We start from the raw sequence: 21195 nt of genomic DNA, 5'->3' as shown, positions 1-21195 counted from the left end.
AGTGTCTCACATATCCACAACCCCGCCTGAAAGAGCCCTCAGGCACCCTTCACAGCCACGTCTAGTCAAATGCAGTTGCCACCCACCATGCTCCAGGGCAGGTAGGGGGCTGCAGAAGCCTGTGCAGCAGGGAGGACCACTGAGAGATCCTGGAGCCCCAAGCCGCCCAGGCTGCCAGCACCCGATGCAGGGCCCCTGGGGCACTCAGGCAGCTCTGGCCCCTTGGAATAGCCTGGCTCCAGCCCAGCCAGCTGACGGAAGGGCTGGTCTTGGTGAAGTAGTTAACATACACGGTCCCACCCTGTTCCCAGGCTCGAGGAGGGGGTGGGGAGGGAAGGGGAGGAGGAAGGACAGGCTGCCCCCAACCCTGACCCCGTCGCTGTGCCGTCACCTCTTCCCAAGGAGAAACTCAACCCTAAACCAGAAAGGGTGTCCCTGGGAATATTGCTTCCCACCCTCAACGGGAAAAGACAGACAGCTGAAGTCCAGAGGAAATTCCAGAATCCTATAAGCCATTACTGGAGAGGCTAGAGCATCAAGGGGTGCCACCCCCACATTACAGACAAAGGAGAGCATCCTGGAGCCAAGGAGAGCTTAAGCCTTACACAGCTGCAGCAAAGTGTACCAGGGCCAACTGGGCCCCTGAGATCTTGGGTCATGACTCAGTTTGTTCATCTGCGGAGTGGGCCAATGCAAAGTTTTCATGGGATCACACATACAGGGTGTATAGGTTGACCAGTCATCCCAGTTTGAGGGTGTCCTGAGAAATGGGACTTGTGGTGCTAAAACCAGAACATTCCAGGCAAATCAGGACGAGTAGGTGGCCCAACCTATATAAAAATCCTGGCTCCAACAAACAAACCCCGTGTCTGTAATGTTTAAAGAAAGTGACTACTTCTGGAGCCAGATAATGTTGCATTTGTATTCTGGCTCTGCCATCATTAAAAAAAGAAAAGAAAAGAAAACAAACTTTGTTTTAGGTTTTCGTTCGATTAAATTTCGCAGATCTTTGCCAGGCACCATGCTAGGTGTGGGGATGCTATAGAGAGAAGCGTGGGCGAAAACTGGTGCCTGCTGGAGCTTAGAAAGATGCCAAACATCATCACACAGGCAGCGGGAAGCGGAACCCTCTTGGTAAGTCAGTTGGTTTCTGAGACTTGCTTTTACCTTGAAATGGGGGACCCTCCAATTTAAGACCTCCCCTCGGGAGTCACTTGGCCCTTGAGTTCATCGCTCAGAACCAAATCAACAGAAAAAAAAAAAATCTCTCCCTGGGTTCTGCTACTTTCCAGAGAAGGTCTCCTCTCTCTCTCCTCCCAGACCTCCACAGTAGAACTTCTAGAAAAACCCACCAAGTCATTAGAAAGTTCTTCCTTTTTTTTTTTACTAAACTGAACTCCAGCAACCTACCACATTCCCCTCAAGCCTGGTTCAGCCCCCTAGAGTCACACAGGATAAGCCGCCACCTCCTTTCCCTGGCCGTGGCCACTTCCTCACTGTAACCTTGACCAGCACTTCCTCTGGACCGTTCTTAACCCCTTACCTGCTGACCCCTACCGACAGGAATGGCTGTTTCCCCCGGGGCCAGAGAGGGGGGCTGCTCCACAGGCTGCTTGGACTTGCAGGCTTTTTTTTTTTTTTTTCAAATTATGTGTTTGCTTGTGTCCCGGCTTATGTACTTGATCCAGAAGGGCTGGGGGTCAGAGGTGAAGCTCCACAGAGGCTCACGTATCCAAGGGAACGTGAATTAAGAGTGAGAGGGAAAGGAGGAAGGGAAATGTGGGTGGAGACAGAGAACGGAGCCAGGGCTGAGGGGAAAAATGCAGACGATAAGTAATGTCCTAAATACTTAGTCTGGGTGGGCCACACAGCAGGCGCACCAGATTCCTAGCCTGGAAAAGCAAAATCAGTTACAGGAGTCACGTGCCGCTTGGCTTAAAACAAACCCATGCTGGGGGAAAGTGAAACCTTCGGGGACCAGGAGCAGAAGGAACTTTGTCCAGGGGACGCGGCAGGATGCGTACAGGTCAGCATCCTTGGTGACGAGCTGATGGTGGATGCAGCCTTGAGGTTCCGGCTGCCTGAAGCTTCCAAACCAGCTGCCTGAATGCAGCGGCCCTTCCTGTAGGCTGGCAGCTCTGTCCCCAAAGGCCGTTAGCAGGAGCTGCTTTCCCCAGACGTGCCAAGAAAGCAGTGACTATTTGCTTTCGTCTAGACACCCAGGGTTATGCACTGCCGGCCTCATGTGAAGAAATTTCTAGAATGTCTGGGAAAGGGCCTGAACTATGGGGCCCTCGAGGCATTCTCCCCGATGCCATTTCTCTGATGTTTTGATACTCTTAGCACGGCAGTGTGAGTTGCTCAGTCGTGTCCGACTCTTTGCAACCCCATGGACTGTAGCCCACCAGGTTCCTCTGTACATGGGATTCTCCAGGCAAGAATACTGGAGTGGGTTGCCATTCCCTTCTCCAGGGGATCTTCCTGACCCAGGGATCGAACCCCAGTCTCCCTCACTGCAGGCAGATCCTTTACCATCTGAACCACCAGGGAAGCCCAGCGGGACATTATTTTCTATGACAAAGACTAAACCCAACCATGCTCTTCACCAGTCGGGAACAGGCCTGGGACGTCATGGCATGCACTGCCCCGGGCTTGCCTGTCTGTTACCCTGATCTGTAGAAAGAGGATGCTGGTAAGGACACCCGCAACCCCTAAGAGCACAGCTTTTCAGTCATTACTTTCTGCAGAGGAACTCTGTGTCCATTGGCTATCAGCCCACGAGGACACATTTCCCTTCTGCCAACACTTCATCGAGGGGTCAGGCATTCAAGGAGTCTCTTGGAATGAGATGGCCAGTGCACTGTGAGACATTGGCGGGACCACCCAAGGCCACCAGGGGCCACCAGGAGCATGTGTTAGCCACTAGGATGCTGTGATGCTAGAAAGAGGAGTGGATCCTACATAAGCCTCCAACAGGACCCTCTAGGGCTACATTCAAGTGGACCACAACGAACCTTCTCCTTGCGACATCGAGGAAGCTGGAGTCAGGTAGAGGAGCTAATGTACAATATTACAAGAAATCCACAGACATTAGTGTTTATAATCCTACTTCATAACAGCACTTGCTATTAGCCTAATGGGCATCCCTGCACAATTCTAATTTGGCTTTTCTAATAGAAATTTTTGACTAGGCAATGTGACTCCATCTAATTGATGACATTCAAAATTATCTAAAATTATAAAAAGATAAGAATGCAAATCCTCATTCCTTACCTACCACCATCCACCCAGTCCCCACAGCACCCAAATCCTATTATTAGTGTCTTATGTTTCCTTTCAGAGTGTGTGTGTGCATGTTAATTGCTCAGTCGTGTCCAACTCTTTGAGACCCCATAGACTATAGCCTGCCAGGCTTCTCTGTCCATGGGATTCTCCAGGCAAGAATATTGAAATGGGTTGCCATTCCCTTCCCAGTGGATCTTCCCGACCCAGGGATTGAACCTTGTTCTCCTGCATTGCAGGCAGATTCTTTACCATCTGAGCCCATTCAGAGTATCTTTAAACAAAAACAAACATATATCCTGAGTGCTTCCCTGTTTTGCACTAAAGTTGGTCTGTTACACACTACTTGTCATCTCGTCCTTTTTACCCAGCAATGTACCTTGGAGATGATTTTCTATCAATATGTAAAAAGTACCCACCCTTTTTCATGGCTGCATAGTATTTCATTATTGGATTTGCCATCATTTACTTAACCAGTCTCCTAAGGATGAGCACTTGGCTTGTTTCCAGTTTTTTAACATTAGAGTTCACCATCATGTATGTGTTCCTCCTGTCCTGTCCTGAAGTCGCTCAGTCGTGTCCGACTCTTCTCAACCCCGTGGACTGTAGCCTACCAGGCTCCTCCCTCCATGGGATTCTCCAGGCAAGAGTACTGGAGTGGGTTGCCATTTCCTTCTCCAGGGGATCTTCCCAACCCAGGGATCGAACCCAGGTATCCTGCATTCTATGCAGATGCTTTAACCTCTGAGCCACCAGGGAAGCCCCAAGATTTAATAATTATAAGAAATCATTGTGTGTGTGTGCATATGTCATTCCTCACTTATTCTTCATAGTGTCTGGGGTTCTGAAATCCTTTTATGATGAGCAAGCAAGTTTTAAGCCCTCACTTTTCACTGGCTGTTCTGTGCTTTAATCTATTTAAAAAAAAAAATGATTCAGAGCCATGTAGACTGGAATCAGAAAAGAATTCTGCGGTGTATGAAACAGTCTCCAGAGTGAGGGAGACAGATTTAGCCCCGAGGGTCCTTCAACAACACTGAAGGGTAGAGCCAGACCCTGCAGTTTCTCAGAGAAGAAGGCACTTAGGCTGGAGGAATCAGGCTACAGACAACAGGGTCATGATGGACCAGCCAGATTTCCAGTGTTGACCCCGAGCTCAGAGACTGGTGCCTGAACCCACGGGATGCCATTTCCTGGAGCTAGTTTGGCAACCTTGACAGCCCCCAGCAGCTGCCAACTTGAAGGTGTTTGCAGGTTGCATTCTGTTTTAAAATAAAGCCAGGATCACACGCCTGGGGTGTGGAGAAACCTCTCCCCTCCGTGAATTGGCCCTTGCCTTCCCAGCCTCTCAGGAAAGGATCCAAAGTAATTTTCCACCCATTTCTCATGAAGAACGAATCTTGGCGGGCAACAGGGTGCCCACCCCACGCCCAGGCACTCCTCATCTCTCTCTCTGTAGCATTCACATCTTCCCAACTTGGGGCGGGCCCCAGGGGCTGACAGAGGAGGCTTTGTCTCCCTCCTCCCTTTTCCTCACCCTCCTGCCAAGAACCCTGGCAATGACTTACTGGTGTAGGTTTCCAAGAGCCCCCGCACTTTGAAGCCACAAGTGGGGACCCTTGAAACTGCCGTGATGCTGAGTCATGGGAACAACCACCGTCAGCCCTCAGGATCCTTCCCATCCCTCACTTTGCTCCAGCCTCCCAAGAGCCCTGATACTACCCTCACCTCACAACTGCAGAAACTGAAGCTCAGAGGGGTCAAGAAACTTGCCCAAGGTCACACAGCTAGAAAAGAGAGCCAGAACTTGATCCCAAAGCCATGGTCAATAAGTGGTAGTGAAGTGGGCAGGTTCTAGAGCCAGACCATCCCAGCTCAAATCCCAGTTCTGCCACTTACGACCTGTGAGGCGTCTTTGTCACTTAAATTCTCTGTGCCTCAGTTTCTAGATCTGTAAAATGGGACAGAAATAGTACATACTCCTCAAAGTTGGTATTAAAGCTAAATAAGAGAAGGAATATAAAGCACCCAGAACAAGGCCTGGTCCACGTTAAGTTCTCAGTAAACTACCCATCACTATTTCTACTATTATGGTTGTCAAGTGTGATTACAGTTCTTACGATGGAATAGCTTGCCCCAGGCGTGAATGTGGTCCACTCGTCAGAGACTGTGACTCTACAAAACCTCCTCTCGGAGCTTCTTTCACACCGATGACAGATTACAGATTTCTCATTTATACATTCAGGAAACCTTAATGCGCACATACTATCTGCCAGGTACCAGGCAAGCAGAGAGGAAGCAACTCCCCCTTCTAAGAAACCCAAAGCCAGATGCCTCTTCCCTCTGCTCTTCTTCCCATGGCCAGAGTCACAGCTCCTTACTTCACTTGGCCTTCCTCTCCCCACCTCCCACCTTCCAAGGAAATGAATCAACAACTTGACAGGAGCCCACCCCTCAGGTGGGGCCACACACACTCCAGCTCCACTGACCATCCTGCTCCTCACCCCTCCCCTCCAGCCAGGACACCCTCCTTGCTGCAAAGCATTCATTCATTCAACCATTGTACAACAGGAATGAATAGAAGCGGGGCCCAGAAGCTCTATCTTAGTCATATTCAAAGAAATAAGCTGATAGACATAAGCACTTACAATTAATTCAAAATTTTACTGCCATCTCTCAAAGAACCACAAAGAATATTATAATAGGTGTTGATGGTGTAAGCCCAGATCACATTTACAGGCGAGAGGCGGGCACCCAGCTCACAGCTGCAGACTGCTAAATATCACAGCTCACAGCTGTCCCCTTCTCCCAAGAAATGCCCCCAACCAAGCAGTGAGCTGCTCCTCCCTCACTGCCGTGAGGGACAATTCAGGGTCCAGGGTTCCCTGTTGGGATCAGGCTGAGGCTGGTCTCCACTTGAGACCAGATTCTTGCTAAGCTTCTCCCCTTGACAGACCTTTGAATCCAAAAGCAAGGATATGCCTCGCCAAGCTCACTCATCGGGATAAATAATACTTCCGTGGCAATATTTAAAAATCAAAACTAATATGTAACCTGCTTGATGAGCAAAATGTCAGAATGTGCAGTCACGATGAGCACCAACCGGAACAGGCGTGACCCTGCCTCCCTCTGCTCCCCCAGGTCCCAGCCCTGCCTGAGACACGCCCTGGCCGCCTCCCATTCACCGAACCCTCGCCTCGGGCTCTGCTTCTGGGGCTACTCCACCCAAGATAGACATCTAAACCAACAAGGACCTGCTGGAGAGCAGAGGGAACTCTGCTCAATGTTACGGAGCAGCCAGGACGGGAGGGGAGTTCGGGTGAGAAGGGGATACTTGTGTAAGTGTGGCTGAGTCCCTTGGCTACTGACCTGAAATTAACGTGACATCGTTTGTTAATCGGCTATACCCCAATACAAAATAAAAAAAAAAAAAAATTTAAATAAAAGATACCTAGCTCAAAAGCCAAGTCTCTGTCTTTTATTTGTTCTCTCCTGTGTTTCCCCTACTTCAAAAGAGGCTCTGGAGAGCCCCTCAACTCCTCCGCACTCAGCCCCGCTCGCTCCCAGCTGGATCAGGCTCCTGGCCCTGCCTCTGGGTTCTACTTCTCCTCCCTGCCTTGTGTCTCCTGGTCCATGACCAGCTTCTCCCCCTGTCACCTTCTCTTCCCTGGTTCTCTCTCTCCTCGCCTGCTGCCCAGACTCTGAGTCACGAATGAGCCCTCACATGGCAACCGTCGTATCCTGTCGCCCTCATCCGGCACCCACGGCATGCCAGGTACCTCCTTCCCTCTGCAGTCCAGCCCCACTGGCAGCCGGAGCCTTCACCTCCACGCGCAGCTTCTCCGTCCCTTCTGGGCATCCTCACCTCAGCCTCACCTTGAAGGAACCCAAGAGACCTTCTCAGCTCAAGCGAACTCCAAACTGTGGGATCTCCCGACCCAGTTACATTTCCCACACGCTTCCAAGACTGTCCCGGAGCTGCCAGTTTTTCATGTTGGCCCAGCAAGGGCACAGCAAACTGAAAACCGTCCTTAACCATCCTCACCATTCCAGGAAACAAACGGTGCCTAAGACCGATAAAAATCGATGGGACGGGGCCTCTCCTTTATAAGACGTAAACACTTTATGAGAAAAACTCACTCTGTCATCTGTTTTTTCATTTCTCTGCAGGCTGGTTTGAAAAACAGGGCCAGATAACAGGTTCCAGTAGGCTGGGGTTGTCAATGCCATCATTTGACACCCAAGGAAGCTGAGACCTGCATCACAGCTCTGTGTTCTCGGCCCAAACCTTCAATCTCCCCCAGAGGGAAACCAAGAAGAGATAAGAGGTCTGTGTTCCAGGCTCAACTCTGCTCCTAAATTTCAGAGAATCTGCACAATTCTCTTTCCCTCTCTGAGCCACGAGCCCACAAATCTTCCAAAGGACCCTGAGCTGGAAGGTGCCCTCTGGCCCAGCATTGAGGAGGCAGGGCTCAGACACTGCCGGGCCAACCTCAGGAGCCAGCATGGCTGGAGAAATGGACTGGACACCAGGCCTCTTCCTCTGACGTCACATTTGGGCCTCAGTTTCCTCTTCTGGGACTGTAAGCACTGCGGTTAAAGCCCTCTGGGTCCAAACTCTGGCTCTGCCCTTACCAGCTGTGTGACCTTGGGCAAGTCACTTAACCTCTCTGTGCCTTTACTTCCTCACCTACACAGTGGAAAGGCAAAGGAAGTCTATGAGGGCACCCCTCAGACCTGACGACCCAGGCATTCCCTACCCCGGGTCTCTCTGGATGAGCCATAGCGATGGGGCCTCTCTGTGGGGCTGGACCAAAGATTTCCAAGGGACACAATTCTGGTCTTTAAATGGCCAGGAATATTATGGTGCTGAACACAAAATTCCCATGCTTTTTTTTTTAAAACAGTGTGAAGTGAGTGAAGTCGCTTAGTCATGTCTGACTCTTTGCAACCCCATGGACTGTAGCCTGTCAGGCTCCTCTGTCCATGGGATTTTCCCAGGCAAGAATACAGGTGTGGGTTGCCATTTCATTCTCCAGGGGATCTTCCCGACCCAGGAATCGGACCTGGGTCTCCTACACTGCAAGCAGATTCTTTACCACCTGAGCTACTAAGGAAGTCCCTTTAACAGGGTATGGCCTCAAAATAATTTTGTGTGTTTTAAAAACAAGGCACACGACCTCAGAATAACTCTAGTGAGGATTGGTTTTCCCTAAGGGAAAGAGGGGGCTTCAAGTGAAGGTCCCCAAAGTATCTGGGAGTGGCCCGCTGCTCACGGGGCTCCTGTGTTCATTCCCTGCAGACGGTTAATAAGGAGCCATGGCATGCTGGGTGCAGGGTGGGCGCCCGGGGTATGTTTCTTGGTCAGCTGGGGCACGCTTCCTCTGACCGCAGCCAACTCCCAGAGTGGAGAACCACCCAGGATGCAGCCAGCATCTGGCCCTGAGGACCCTTTTGCCAGGGACGGGGAAGTGCTTGGTTTTGCCCAAAGATCCATCTACTCAAGTTCTGGGAGATGTCGGCTGGCTCAGAGCCCGGGCCGCTGAAGAAAGGAGAAAGGGAAAAGGTAGGGACGAGGCAGCCCGCCTTCAGCTTGGCTCCCCACAGTGGCCTTGCTCCGTACCCCATGAGCTTCCAAATCGCCTAAGGAACCTGAGTGTCTGGGGGTGCCCCCAACCTTTCCCTGTGACATCCGAGGGGAGACACCAGCCAGTCACCACCTCCACACCCACCCCAGGGGACAAGGATGACGCCCAGAGAGGCCTTTCAGGTGCTCCCAGAACTGCTCGCTGCCCCGGGGGCCAGGGCCACCTCTGAGGTCACCCCCATGTCCATGCAAACACCAGGGATGGAGCTGGCAGAGCCCCAGTTCTCCAGAACACGGCTCTCAGCAAGGTGCAGCAACCTGCCAAAGCCCCGCAGCAAGAAAGCAGAAAGGGGCTGAACCTGTCGCTGAATTTGCCCTGGGGCCACAGACAGCTAGTGACCAAGTCGCAAATGCCACGCATGTACCGAACTCTGGGCCCCAAGCTAAGCGTGTCCCTCACATGTCCAACTTCCCCAACCCCAGGTTCTTTCCTTTAAACAACCAGTGGCAGCCAGTACCAAAATAATAAAAATTAAAAATTAAAATATTCCCTCCCCTAGATCCATGTTTCTGCAAAATGTTACTCGCTCAGTTGTGTCCGACTCTGTGCGACCTCGTGGACTGTGGCCCGCCAGGCTCCTCTGTCCATGGGGATTCTCCAGGCAAGAATACTGGACTGGGTTGCCATTCCCTCCTCCAACGGATCTTCCCGACCCAGGGATCGAACCCAGGTTGCTTGCATCTCCTGCATCGGCAGGCAGATCCTTTATTCCCAGCACCACTTGGGAAGCCCATGTTCCCCCAACTCTCGCCTTACAGGGCCCGCAAGGCAGCATTACCCCCACTTCACAGATGAGGAAACCGAGGCTGAAGAGCTAGGAAGATGAGAAATTTGCAGCCAAGCGGTTGGATTCCAGAAGTCCTGACCACCACACCATCCTGCCTCTCCGAAGACACCTGGACGAGACGGGCTTCTCCCCCTGGTCTCCCAGCACCGGTTCCAACACACGCACAGGGAAGGAAGGCTCCCTGAGTCAGAGGACAGTTTTACCAGTTCAGCAGAAGGGGACGGGACACCAGGCTCCTCATCCACGTCACAGGACGCAGCCTTGACCACGCTTTAACCACAGCAGCCCGCAGGCTCTGACAGAAAGCCGCAGGCCAGCAGGCAGGCAGGCAGTGTAGACGAGGGGTTGCCAAGATTGCAACACTTACCCCCATGGCCTCCCAGGCTCAGTTTCTCAGCTCTGCTGATATGCATCTTTGTCACATTTAAAAAAATAAAAGTCACTGCAATTCTACAAGAAAAGGGAGGAACAGAGAAGGTCCCAGTGGAGGAGTGAAGAAGTTGTAACACAGACGTTCACGGAACTAACTCAGACTCTGCCTGTCCTAGGGTCCTTGAAGCCAGGGAGGCTGCCCCTTACTAACCCCCTGGAGCATCCCTGAGCAGTCTCCCCTCCCCTTCATCTGTGCGCAGAGCCTGGGGGTCCACCATGGAGGATGCTCCAGGCTGGCTGGAGGCACCAGGCTCACCAACCCCTCTCCTGCGTGCGAGCTGTCGTCAGCTGCTAACGCCTCAGGTGAAGGAGTTGATCCCTTTGGTTTTCAGTGGAATGTCTAGATGAGAACAGGCTTCTGAGGAATGGCTCGTGAGATTCATTCATGTTTTGATCGAGCTATGGAAGACATGTGCCTGCTAAGTTGCTTCAGTGGTGTCCGACTCTGCGACCCCATGGACTGTAGCCCACCAGGCTCCTCTGTACATGAGGATTCTCCAGGCAAGAATATTGGAGTGGGTTGCCATGATCTTCCCAACCCAGGGATCAAACCCAAGTCTCCTGCAGCTCCTGCACTGAAGGCAGATTCTCTACCGCTGAGCCACTGGGGAAGATACGTGAGCTAACCCTAATTGGTGTAGGGAGAGTGTGACATCAGTGGAAAGAACTGGAAATCACAGAGGAGGAGGGCAGGTGGGCTCTGGACAGAAGACCAGGAGGTTAGGAACAGCTCTTGTGGTGTCCAGGCCAATGTAGGGTGAGGCATCGGCAGCCTGACTCCCTTTGTTATGAGCTGTGTGGCCTTAGGAAGCCAATTAACCTCTCTGATCTCAGTCTCTAACTGAGCCTCATCCCTTACAGGGGAAAAAAATAAAAAAACACAGCTGCTAACAGACTGGGGATTGGAGCAGAAGAGGATGATTAAAGAAGTCAATCTCATTTCAGAAAGTATTTATGGAGGACCTGCCAGGCACCCCATCTTTAGGGCCCAGAAGTCTTCGCAGGGACCCATTAAGTGCGGGGCCCACTGCTAAGCCCTTTACATGGATTGTCTCCTTTCGTTCTCACCCCCATGACTCAGGGAAGAACCTGCCATCAGTCTTGTTTACAGGTGAGAGACAGGAGCCGACCCGAGGTCACCCAGCTGGTCCTTAAGGGACTCAGCATTCGAACCCAGGTCTGCCTAATGCCAAACTGAATCGATACTCTGTGAGCCCCATGGAAGGACAAAAGGCCAGGGCCGCTGAGGGTTGCACTGGCTTTTTCTGCAACCAGTGTACCCTCAGTGGCACTAAAGAATCCTCCTGCAATTCGGGAGACCTGGGTTCAATCCCCGGGTTGGGAAGATCCCCTGGAGAAGGGAACAGCTACCCACTCCGGTATTCTTGCCCAGAGAATCCCACAGATAGAGGAGCCTGCTGGGCTACAGTCCATGGGGTCACAAAGAGTCGGACATGACTGAGCGACTTTCACTTTCACTGAGGGTTGGGAGGTGTTCCCAAAGCAGAGAGGGTGGCTGTGAATTAGGGAATGGAAGGGTAGGGGGGCAGTGAGCACCCACAGTCCCTCTGAGCCTCAGTTTCCTCGGCTGTAAAATGGGGCCCTTTGCCCCATCTCCAACTTTTGTGATGAGTCTGCGTGATACCAAGAGAGGAATGACTGGTCCCCAAAGAGGATCTTGGCAGCAGGAAGTAGGACTGGGCAAAAGTCCAGCTATGCCTTGGTGAGTGAAAACTACCAATCCCCCAGGCTGTGGAAACAACTTCTGGGGGGCTTCCCTGGTGGCTCAGTGGTAAAGAATCTGACTACCAGTGCAGGAGACAGAGGTTCGATCCCTGGTCCAGGAAGATCTCACATGCCGAGGAATAACTAGACCCATGCATGCACCACAACTGCTGAGCCCGTGTGCCGTGACTACAGAAGCCCTAGCACCTAAAGCCGCCACAATGAGAAGCCTGCACACCACAATTAGAGAGCAACCCCCACCCACCACGACCAGAGGAAAGCCTGCAGCAATGAAGACCCAGCAGAGCCGAAGATAATAAACTTGCTTTTAAAAAGCTCTGAGAAGGAGGAACTTTGGGGTGCTGCTGGCTTCCCAGCCCCCCGGGAAATGTGAGCTGCCAGAATGGGGAGAGGCAGAGAATATGGAGCAGACAGGATGCACGGAGCAGAGGCCAGCCCAGAGACAGGGAGGAGACCCCAGGCCCCAGGCTGATGGATCCCAGGCCCACCAGGAATCAGTGATAGGGAGATAAAGGGCATCCCCCAGTCAGGCTCCGGGAAGCTGCCCTGCCCTTCCCCAGAACCCTGCTTCTGATTTCCCTTCATGCCTGGGATTTTTCACAGGAGATGAGGAAACACAGATAAAGAAAGGCCCGTGTAAGCCGGCCAGGCCCCACTGCCCCCCAGGAAAGGAGGGATGGTGATCTGAGGTCTCCTCCCAGATCCTGCTGTGTTTTCAGGCCACACCAGCAAGTGGGGGAAGGGAAGCCGGGGTTAGGCTCTGACCCTGGCACCCTCCATCCCTGGCATTTCTAGCCTCTCCTGGCTCAGGACTTCTGGTTCCCACAGCTCTCCCCTCCCCTGACATCTGAGCCAGGCCCCTCATGTTCAGGCCATATTTGGTTTTCAGCCCCAACTCTGTGCCACTCAGCATCTCATGCAAACCATCCAATGCTCCCCCCAACCATGAGGAAGGTCCTTTTTTCACCCCCAATTTACAATGGTGGAAACTGAGGCTCAGAGAAGTTAAATGTCCTTTCTGAGGTCTCACAGCCAGCGAGGGCAGGAGCAGGTTTCAGGACAGGTCCATGAGCCAGCAGAGTCCTGCTTTTACCCTGGGTAGCCACTCTTTTCTCAATCAAGGGACGTCCTTTTTCTTCTTGGCCCAAATCCCTGACCATTGAAGAGGCCCCCAGTGAGTCGCATCTGTCATAAAAGAGACTGAAAATTGCCCATGCTCCCAGAAGACCTGCTCTTGACGTCAGTCAGCTCTACCCCTGGCAATGGGGACGCAGCAGACCCTTCAATGCTCAGCCTGGTTCATCTGGCACCAGCGGGTAGTGGCCCTCTCCCCAAGGAAACACATCCCATGCCAGCCACAGCTGTCGTCCTAAATCAGCTCTCTTTCACCCTGAAGGAAGCCCCTTGTTTGTCCCAAGCTCGATGCCTACAGCTATCAGCAAGTCCTGGGCATCCTAGGGGAGGAGACCCAACATCCAGTCCAGAAAGCCACCAATGCAGAGAAATATTCTCCCCTCTGAACTGGTTTCTGGGCCAGACGATCCAGGAGATAAATCCACAAACCAACATACCCTTTTGCCAAGTTGGAATTTCAAACTCAATTATCTTGGGATCGTCTGGAATCTTCGATGGTCCAAATGTTTGAGTTTAAGTGCCGAGTTTGGGGAGGGCAAGGCCAGGGGACAATAAGATGCTGTTCCGGTGAAATGGAGGATACTGGACCACCCAGAAAGTTGGGTGGGACCTTTGAGGCCCTCCAGAACATCCAGACTGCCTCTGGTCGCTCCCTGCTTCCACCCGCCACACCAGATACCCCACACACATCAAACCTCCAAACCTCTGCTCATGCCGCTCTCCCAGCCAGAAATATCTTTCATTTCTGGCCAATTTTTCCTCCAGGCACTCAAGGCCAACTCATCCTTGGAACCAGATCAAATATATGCTCCCATCACCAGACACTATTTCCTGATTTCCCCAATCAAAGCTACCTTTGCTCCTGTGAGAGTTCGCACACTGAATGCACCAGGCGGGCACTGACGGGAGTGACTTTAGCAATAAGCTCTAGGTTGCAAAGCTGTGGGTGAAACTCTTTTGAGACTTCTGAGCTCCAGAAAGCTGAGATCATAAATGTATATTGTTTTAAGCCACAAAGTCTGCAGTGGTTGTTATAGCAGCAGCAGCCTCATACACTGACTATCTGAGCTCCTCATTCATTCCACATCCAGGAAATCATAGATTCTGACAAACGTTCGAACAAAATCCACTAACAAGGGATGGGCATGGTTTGAATGTCCCCTGTCCCTAAACACCACCCCAGATCACTAACTTAGCATGGCAGATGTTCTCTCAACAACTCGAATGGGGAGTTCTCTGGTGGTCCAGTGGTTAAGACTTTGCTTTCTAATGCAGGGTTTGCATGTTCGCTCCCTGACCAGGAAACTAAGGTCTCACCTGCCTTGGAGCCAAAAACCCAAACTGTAAAGCAGAAGCAATATTGTCACAAATTCCATACAGACTTTAAAAATGGTCCACATCAAAAAAATCGTTTTAAAAAATTCTGAGACAAAAGGAAACTGAGACTCAGAGAGGTCGTGTGACTTGCCCCAGCTCACAGAGGTAACTGGTTCCCAGGAGCAGAACCCGGGTCTACCTGGCTGCACCCCACCAGCCCTCAAGTCTCTCTGACCCATGACCCCCAGAAGGAAAAACTGAGTGTGCTCGCTGCTGTTTCTTGCACCAATCACCCTACGCCCCCACCTCCTTGCACAAGAGCTGCCCTCAGCGGGATCCCAGGGCTAAGATCAGAGGATCCGAGACATGTACCCCAAGAAAAGCAGAACCGATTCTGACAGTGTGCCTGAAGAGCAGCTGACCCCCCCTGCTGACTCAGCTGCTGACACTTCCAAGGTTGCCAGAGAGTCTATGGTGGGTGGAGCACTCCCCTTCCCACCCACCAGAGCCCACAGGGCAAGGCACGAAACCTGGAGCCTAGCCAAAATGACCTTTCCTGCCCTGACAACCTGGGATCACAAGGCACAAGATGCCCACATCAACCTTGACATTCAAAGGCGAATATCAATACCCACTTCCCCAAGAATAAAAATAGAAGTGCCTTCATCGAGCTGGCCATGCGCTTTGTGCTCCTGTCTGAAAGTGTGTCAGTCGCTCAGTCATGTTCGACTCTTTGGGACCCCATAGATTGTTGCCCACCAAGCTCCCCTGTGCATGGGATTCTCCAGGCAAGAATACTGGAATGGGTAGCCATTTCCTTCTCCAGGGGATCTTCCCAACCTAGGCATCGAACCCAGGTCTCCTGCATTGCAGGCAGATTCTTTACCATCTGAGCCACCAGGGAAGTTCACCAGGAAGTACTCCTGTATATGTGTATGTCTTTAACCCCCAGCAGCCCTGAGAGTATCCCCCCGCCTTAGAGAAAAGGGCACAGAGGAGGCAGGAGGTGAAAAGGCAAAAACAGATCTGAATTCTAGAGCCTGAGGCTACAGAGTCTGTGCCAACCTGACTGCAGCAACAGAATTAACAAGGCCTCTGGCTTCCACCCAGCGGGGCAAGAAATGCTACTCTCTCTCTATCATGCTTGTGCCAACGCGGCAAAAATAGAGAGGTTCCAAAAGAGGAGTAAATTAACATGTCTCCTCATTTTACCTGAAAAACGCCACGTCCTGGGACTCAGAAGCAGCACAAAGTGACTGCCAGCCTGCACCCCAGGCCTGAGACCTCAGCCAGGGCCACAGAGGGAATCCTGGCCTGGGGGCCAGATCAACACCAGGTCCCTAATCTCACCAAGGGACCTTGGGGATGTCACTCAGCCAATCAGGGCCTCACTTTCCTCAGATCTAGTATGGGGGCAAACATAACTACGACCCCCGACCCCTCCAAAGTCCCACAAAAGCAGGAAGTGCGTTGGGGAGTGCCAGATACAGAGCAGGAGCTCATAAATGTTGCCTGAGTGACTGAAGAAAAGTCTGTGACCGGCTTGCCTTCCCTCCCCCAAGACCTTCAGAACAGGGACTAAACCTGACCCATCTTGAGTTCTCGCACAGGTGCAGCTTTTGCTCCCCGTGGGTTTTCAGTTCAGTTCCGTTCAGTACAGTTGCTCAGTCGTGTCTGACTCTGCGACCCCCTGGACTGCAGCACACCAGGCTTCCCTGTCCATCACCAACTCCTGCAGTTTATTCACAGGAAATCATCCACAAGCACCTACTATGTGCCAGGCCAAGGCCTCAGGGACATCTAGCACCCACGGACGGCCTCAGGCTGCGTGCTCACGTGCTGCCCCTTCTCTTTTTTCTGGCTGGTGACTGTAGTACTTAGTCGTGCTGGGCTTCCTTGGCCCAAGACACCCACCCAGCTGCCTTCTAATAAGCAAGTTTGGCCCATTCTGGGGATTTGGACCACGATTCCTGCACTTCCACTTTCTTATACCCCACCCTGGGGAAATACAGCCCGAGGAAAACTCTGACCCTTATCGCACACACGCACTCACACACACTCAGCCTTGTACACATGCACTCCGGTGTGCAGTGGGACCCTAGGACAGGAGTGAGATTTTCTGAGTTCAAATCTCAGTTCTTTTGCGTCTGAGCTGTGTGACCCTGGGCAAGTCCCTTTACCTCCTGAGCCTCACTTTCTTCATGTGAAAAAAAAAATTGCTGTGACTTCCCTGGCGATCGGGTGGTTAAGACTCTGTACTTTACTGTTGGGGGCATAAGCTCGATCCCTGGTCAGGGAACTAAGATCCCCAAAGCCATGCAGTGTGGCCAAAAAAAAATTTTTTAATAAAAATATAAAAACATAAACACAAGTGACACACACAAAAATAAGTAAAAATAAATAAATGGGAATGCTAATCATGAAGCTTCTCCATGAGGGTTGTAGAGAGATTTAATGGGATTGTGGATACAAAATCCTTTGGTTCAGTAAAAGTGCTTAGCTCAATAACATTGTTAGTTTTGTTTCCTTTTTCCAGGAGTGAAAGAGAACGGCAGTTGCCCATGTTCCAGGAAAGTCCATGTTTAGGGGCCTGGAATGTGGACATTTACTCGGTGTATTTGATAGGGATTATCTTGAGGATAGGAAAGTATTTGTGGGCCCAACATCACTGCGTTAACTCTAAGATCAACTAACAAAAATTCAGAATTTAGAACCAGAGACTGGAAGGGACCCAAGAGGTCACCGTATTTGTTGGGGAGAGAGTGAGCCATCCACAGAAACTCGTTCTCCCTTCCACAGTACACAGCTATAGGTGGGAAAGAACCAGCTTAGCCACGAGCTATATCTCACAGCCTCCTTTGCAACTAGATTGGTTCCACGACCAGTTCCTGTGTGTGGCAGGAAACAGTTAAGAAAGCAAACATCCCTCCCCCATGCACTCTTTCCTCAGGGATAATGTCTAAGGGATAGCAGCCAGGTGCGATGGCACGCTGAATCACTGTGGAAGAGGCCCAGGCTCCATTCACAAATGCCTGACTTATAACACACGTCTGTTTGCTTTGAGCCATTGTACACATTGGGTCTATTTGTTACTGCAACTGCGACCCTGACTAATACAACATTCAACCTCCTTATTTTCAAATAAGATGCTTAGGGCCAGAGAATGGGCATACCTTGCCTAAGGTCACATAGCAAATTCAACAATGGTTAAAAACATTGGTGTCTTTAACAATCTGGAGTAGATTTTCTAGTTTTCAATCTGCCCCCCAGAGCCATGAAGGTTCCTAAAGGCCCTTCAGCAGTGACAGTGAGGTTCAATGAGCTGCCGTCTGGAGTCCTCCACTAGAATAACATCACTTTTATCTATCTTTAAAGTGCACTTCTCCATGTATTTTCATCAGAGGAAAGCAGTCTGTGGCTTAAAATAATGTCAAAGCCCACAGGCTGGATGACTGCTAATGTGATCTGACTTTCTGTGGTATGAGACTGAGTTTCGCTTCTTCTCCACCATTGCCTCCTGGCTTTAACTGCTGACATAGGAAATGTAGACTCGCAGAAGTGCATAGATACTTGCTTAGGAACGAAAAAAAGAAGCTCAGTGTGCAGCAAAGAACCCAGAAACCTGGGCAAAGGGGATGTTCAAGGATTCCAGCTCAGTGGTTCTCAAGATTGTGAGGGGTGCTGGTTCAAAATGCAGACTCCCAACTCAAAAAAACTGATGCTCATGGTCCCAGGATGGCCCTTTGAGAAGTCCTGAGTCTAATTCAACTCACTCTAAATTGACAGCAAGGACCACAGGGAAGATTGATCTTGAAGAGGAGGTCGGGGGTGGCAAAAAGGAAGCTGGGAGCCAGGCACTTGAATAGAGAGAGAAGACAGACCTGAGACTTGGCCACTTGTCCTCTGGCCTCTCTGAACTACATAGGTCCGAGTGATCAGACTGACATCAAGTAGCAGGTACTTGAGTATAATGATGTGCTATTTGCCTGTAATTTTGCCAAACGCTGGTCCAAATGGCTCACCTACTTAAAACACGCTCATCTGAAAGCAGAGGGGGGACTGGAACTTTCAGTAGATAGCACTGGCAAAGGATCCATATCCTTCATATACAAAGAACTCGTAAACATCAATGAGAAAAAAGACAAACATGCCAGCAAGAGGAAAAAAAAAAAAAATGGGGATGGACTTGAACAGGATAGTCACAAAAGTGAATAACAGGATTGTAGAGGATACTCAGCATGAATGAACAAATGAAAACTCAAGCAGCCAGATGCTATTCTCACCTTTCCCATCAGGGAAATTTTAGGAGACAGGTGACAACCAGTGTAGATGAGGCTGTGAGAATATCACACCCCAATATTGTGCCAGGTCAACCTTCTAGGGCGATGTGGCTAAAAGCCTCGAAGGCCTTAAAAACACACAATTTCACCTTGGGAAAGCTGTCCACAGGACACACAGGCAAAGATGATGTACTAGGAGCAGCCACTGCAGCTCTGTTTATAATAATGAAAAAAAAAAAAAGGAAGCAACCACGTGGAGGGATGATTAATAAATCCCAAGCCAGCTTCTCCATGCAGCCTTTAAAATGCATATTGGACGAACATAGATAATACGGATGAAGGTTCATGATCTGTGGTTAAGGACAAGGGAGGGTACCAAACATGGGCTTCCCTGACGGCGCAGACCGTAAAGAATCTGCCTGTAATGCAGGAGACCCAAGTTTGATCCCGGGGTTGGGAAGACCCCCTGGAGAAAGGAACGGCTACCCACTCCAGTATTCTTGCCTGGAGAATTCCTTGGACAGAGGAGACTGGGGGGCTACGGTCCATGGGATCGCAAAGAGTAGGACTGGGCGACTAACACTTTCACTACAGGGTACCACACAAGATGTCAGAAAAGGGGGTGTATGTCCACATCTAGATGCTCCCATGTGGCTGCTACATTGTAGGCACTCCACAAACATCACAGGTTGGTCAGGGAGTCAGTGAGTGATACAGAGAGGCACCTGAAGGCTCACCTCTGGGTTAAGAACCCCTCTTTCTTCTCTGTAGCTGAGAGGTAGGACAATCCAGCAGCTAAGAATGTGGGTTATACAGACTTTCAGCTCCGCACCCCGCTACCTGCCTGCACAGCGTTGAGCTCCCCCAATCTGAGTCTCAGTTTCTTCACCTGTAAGATGTGGACAATGAAAGTGCCTCCTTTGTAGGTTTGTCGTGAGCATTAACAGAAGAGAAACACAGAGTTCGCTGCTTTTTATAACTATGGTGACCTCGCTGGGTTTTTCCAATTGGCATGCATTACTTTGGAAATCTGAAAATCATAATAGAGCTATTTCCATTTTGACAAAAATTACATTTTACCAAGAGCCAAAGAACTTCTCTATTACTGTTTCCCACGCCCCCCACCCCTGCAACCCGACCCCTCTGGGCAATCAATGTCAGAGCCGAGCTAGATACCTTTGTGGCTGGTCTCACCCAAGTCTTCCCGGGGTCCTGTGACTTCAGGTCACTCGAGGTTGTGCAGGAGACGCGTGTTCCCCAACTTCTTTCTCGAAGTCACACCGTTCTTTGGGGCCGTTCGCCCAAGAAAGCAGTTCACCCCCTCATTCATGGGCCCCCCAGAGACCCCAGAGCACGGCACCCCCAGAACATCCTCATCCCCCGGAGGCTCCCAGGGAGACCCCCGGTCTGTCCTGCCCTCTTTGCTCACTGGGGGCTGAATGGGACAGGGCTCTGCCAGAGAAACAGCTGGAGGGAGGAGAGAGGGAGGGGCAGGAAGCGGGGCTGACCAAGGGCGGGGGAGGCCAGCTGCGCGGAGTGGGGGCCTTCTGGGGAGGCTGCCGGTGGCGGGCGGGCGGCGGCTGGTGGCGAGGTCTGCCCGGGACGACCCGCCCCTCTGGGAGCTGGGAGCGCTGCCCACCGTCTGAGCACAAACCAGGAGCACATGCAGGCCCCGGGGCAGCTGTGGGAAGCGCGTCTGCTCCCAGCAAGAGCCTCCGGAGCTCCAGACAGACTACGCAGGAGCGTGGCTGCCTGACGTCCCGCTGCCCGTCACCCCCACCCCAGGCCTTTGTGCATGCGGTTCCTTCCACCTGGATGCCCTTCCTGCTTCCTGCCCCTATCCGTGGCCTCACGACCTTGTGTTTCCTTTTTTTTTTTTTTTATGGTAAATTAAAATAGCAATGAGGTTTTTTGCAGCATCTAATGAACAAAAATGTAAATGTCCTGTAATATTGGATTTTAGCAAATGTTGTTGTCGTGGTTGACTTGCTAAGTTGGGTCTGACTGTTTGCAACCCCATGGACTGTAGCTCACCAGGCTCCTCTGTCCTTGGAATTTTCTAGGTGAGAATATGGGAGTGGGTTGCCATTTCCTCCTCCAGCGGATCTTCCTGACCCAGGGATCAAACCAGCATCTCCTGCCTCAGTAGGCGGATTCTTTACCACTAAGCCACCAGGGGAAGTCCTTTAGTAAATGTTCAGTTCAGTTCAGTCGCTCACTCCTGTCCAACTCTTTGTGACCCATGAATTGCAGCACGCCAGGCCTCCCTGTCCATCACCAACTTCCAGAGTTCACCCAAACTCATGTCCATGGAGTCAGTGATGCCATCCAACCATCTCATCCTCTGTCGTCCCCTCCTCCTCCTGCCCTCAATCCCTCCCAGCATCAGAGTCTTTTCTAATGAATCAACTCTTCGCATGAGGTGGCCAAAATATTGGAGTTTCAGCTTCAGCATCAGTCCTTCCAAAGAACACCCGGGACTCATCTCCTTTAGGATGGACTGGTTGGATCTCCGTCCAAGGGACTCTCAAGAGTCTTCTCCAACACCACAGTTCAAAAGCATCAATTC

General features: G+C 51.3%; 1 protein-coding gene across 4 annotated transcripts in view; it reads right to left on the bottom strand.

Annotated features, from left to right (window-relative positions):
* The window catches only part of CMKLR1 (chemerin chemokine-like receptor 1), a 42280-nt gene extending 21965 nt beyond the window's left edge, over window positions 1–20315 (bottom strand). Inside the window, exons 1-2 of one of the 4 annotated variants that reach the window (XM_070769733.1) lie at window positions 19803–20313; window positions 19364–19515 (exon numbers count right to left, since the gene is read on the bottom strand). The gene's annotated coding sequence lies outside the window, so the exon portion shown is untranslated. Of the gene's footprint in view, window positions 1–19363; window positions 19516–19802 lie in introns of all 4 variants that reach the window. The other 3 variants (XM_019977933.2, XM_070769734.1, XM_019977929.2) reach the window with 3 other exon arrangements.
* Window positions 20316–21195: the final 880 nt, after the last annotated feature.

Source organism: Bos indicus, chromosome 17 (genome assembly GCF_029378745.1).
Source record: "Bos indicus isolate NIAB-ARS_2022 breed Sahiwal x Tharparkar chromosome 17, NIAB-ARS_B.indTharparkar_mat_pri_1.0, whole genome shotgun sequence".
NCBI lineage: Eukaryota > Metazoa > Chordata > Mammalia > Artiodactyla > Bovidae > Bos > Bos indicus.
Note: the sequence above shows the minus strand (reverse complement) of the source record. Positions and strands in the feature narration are given on the sequence as shown.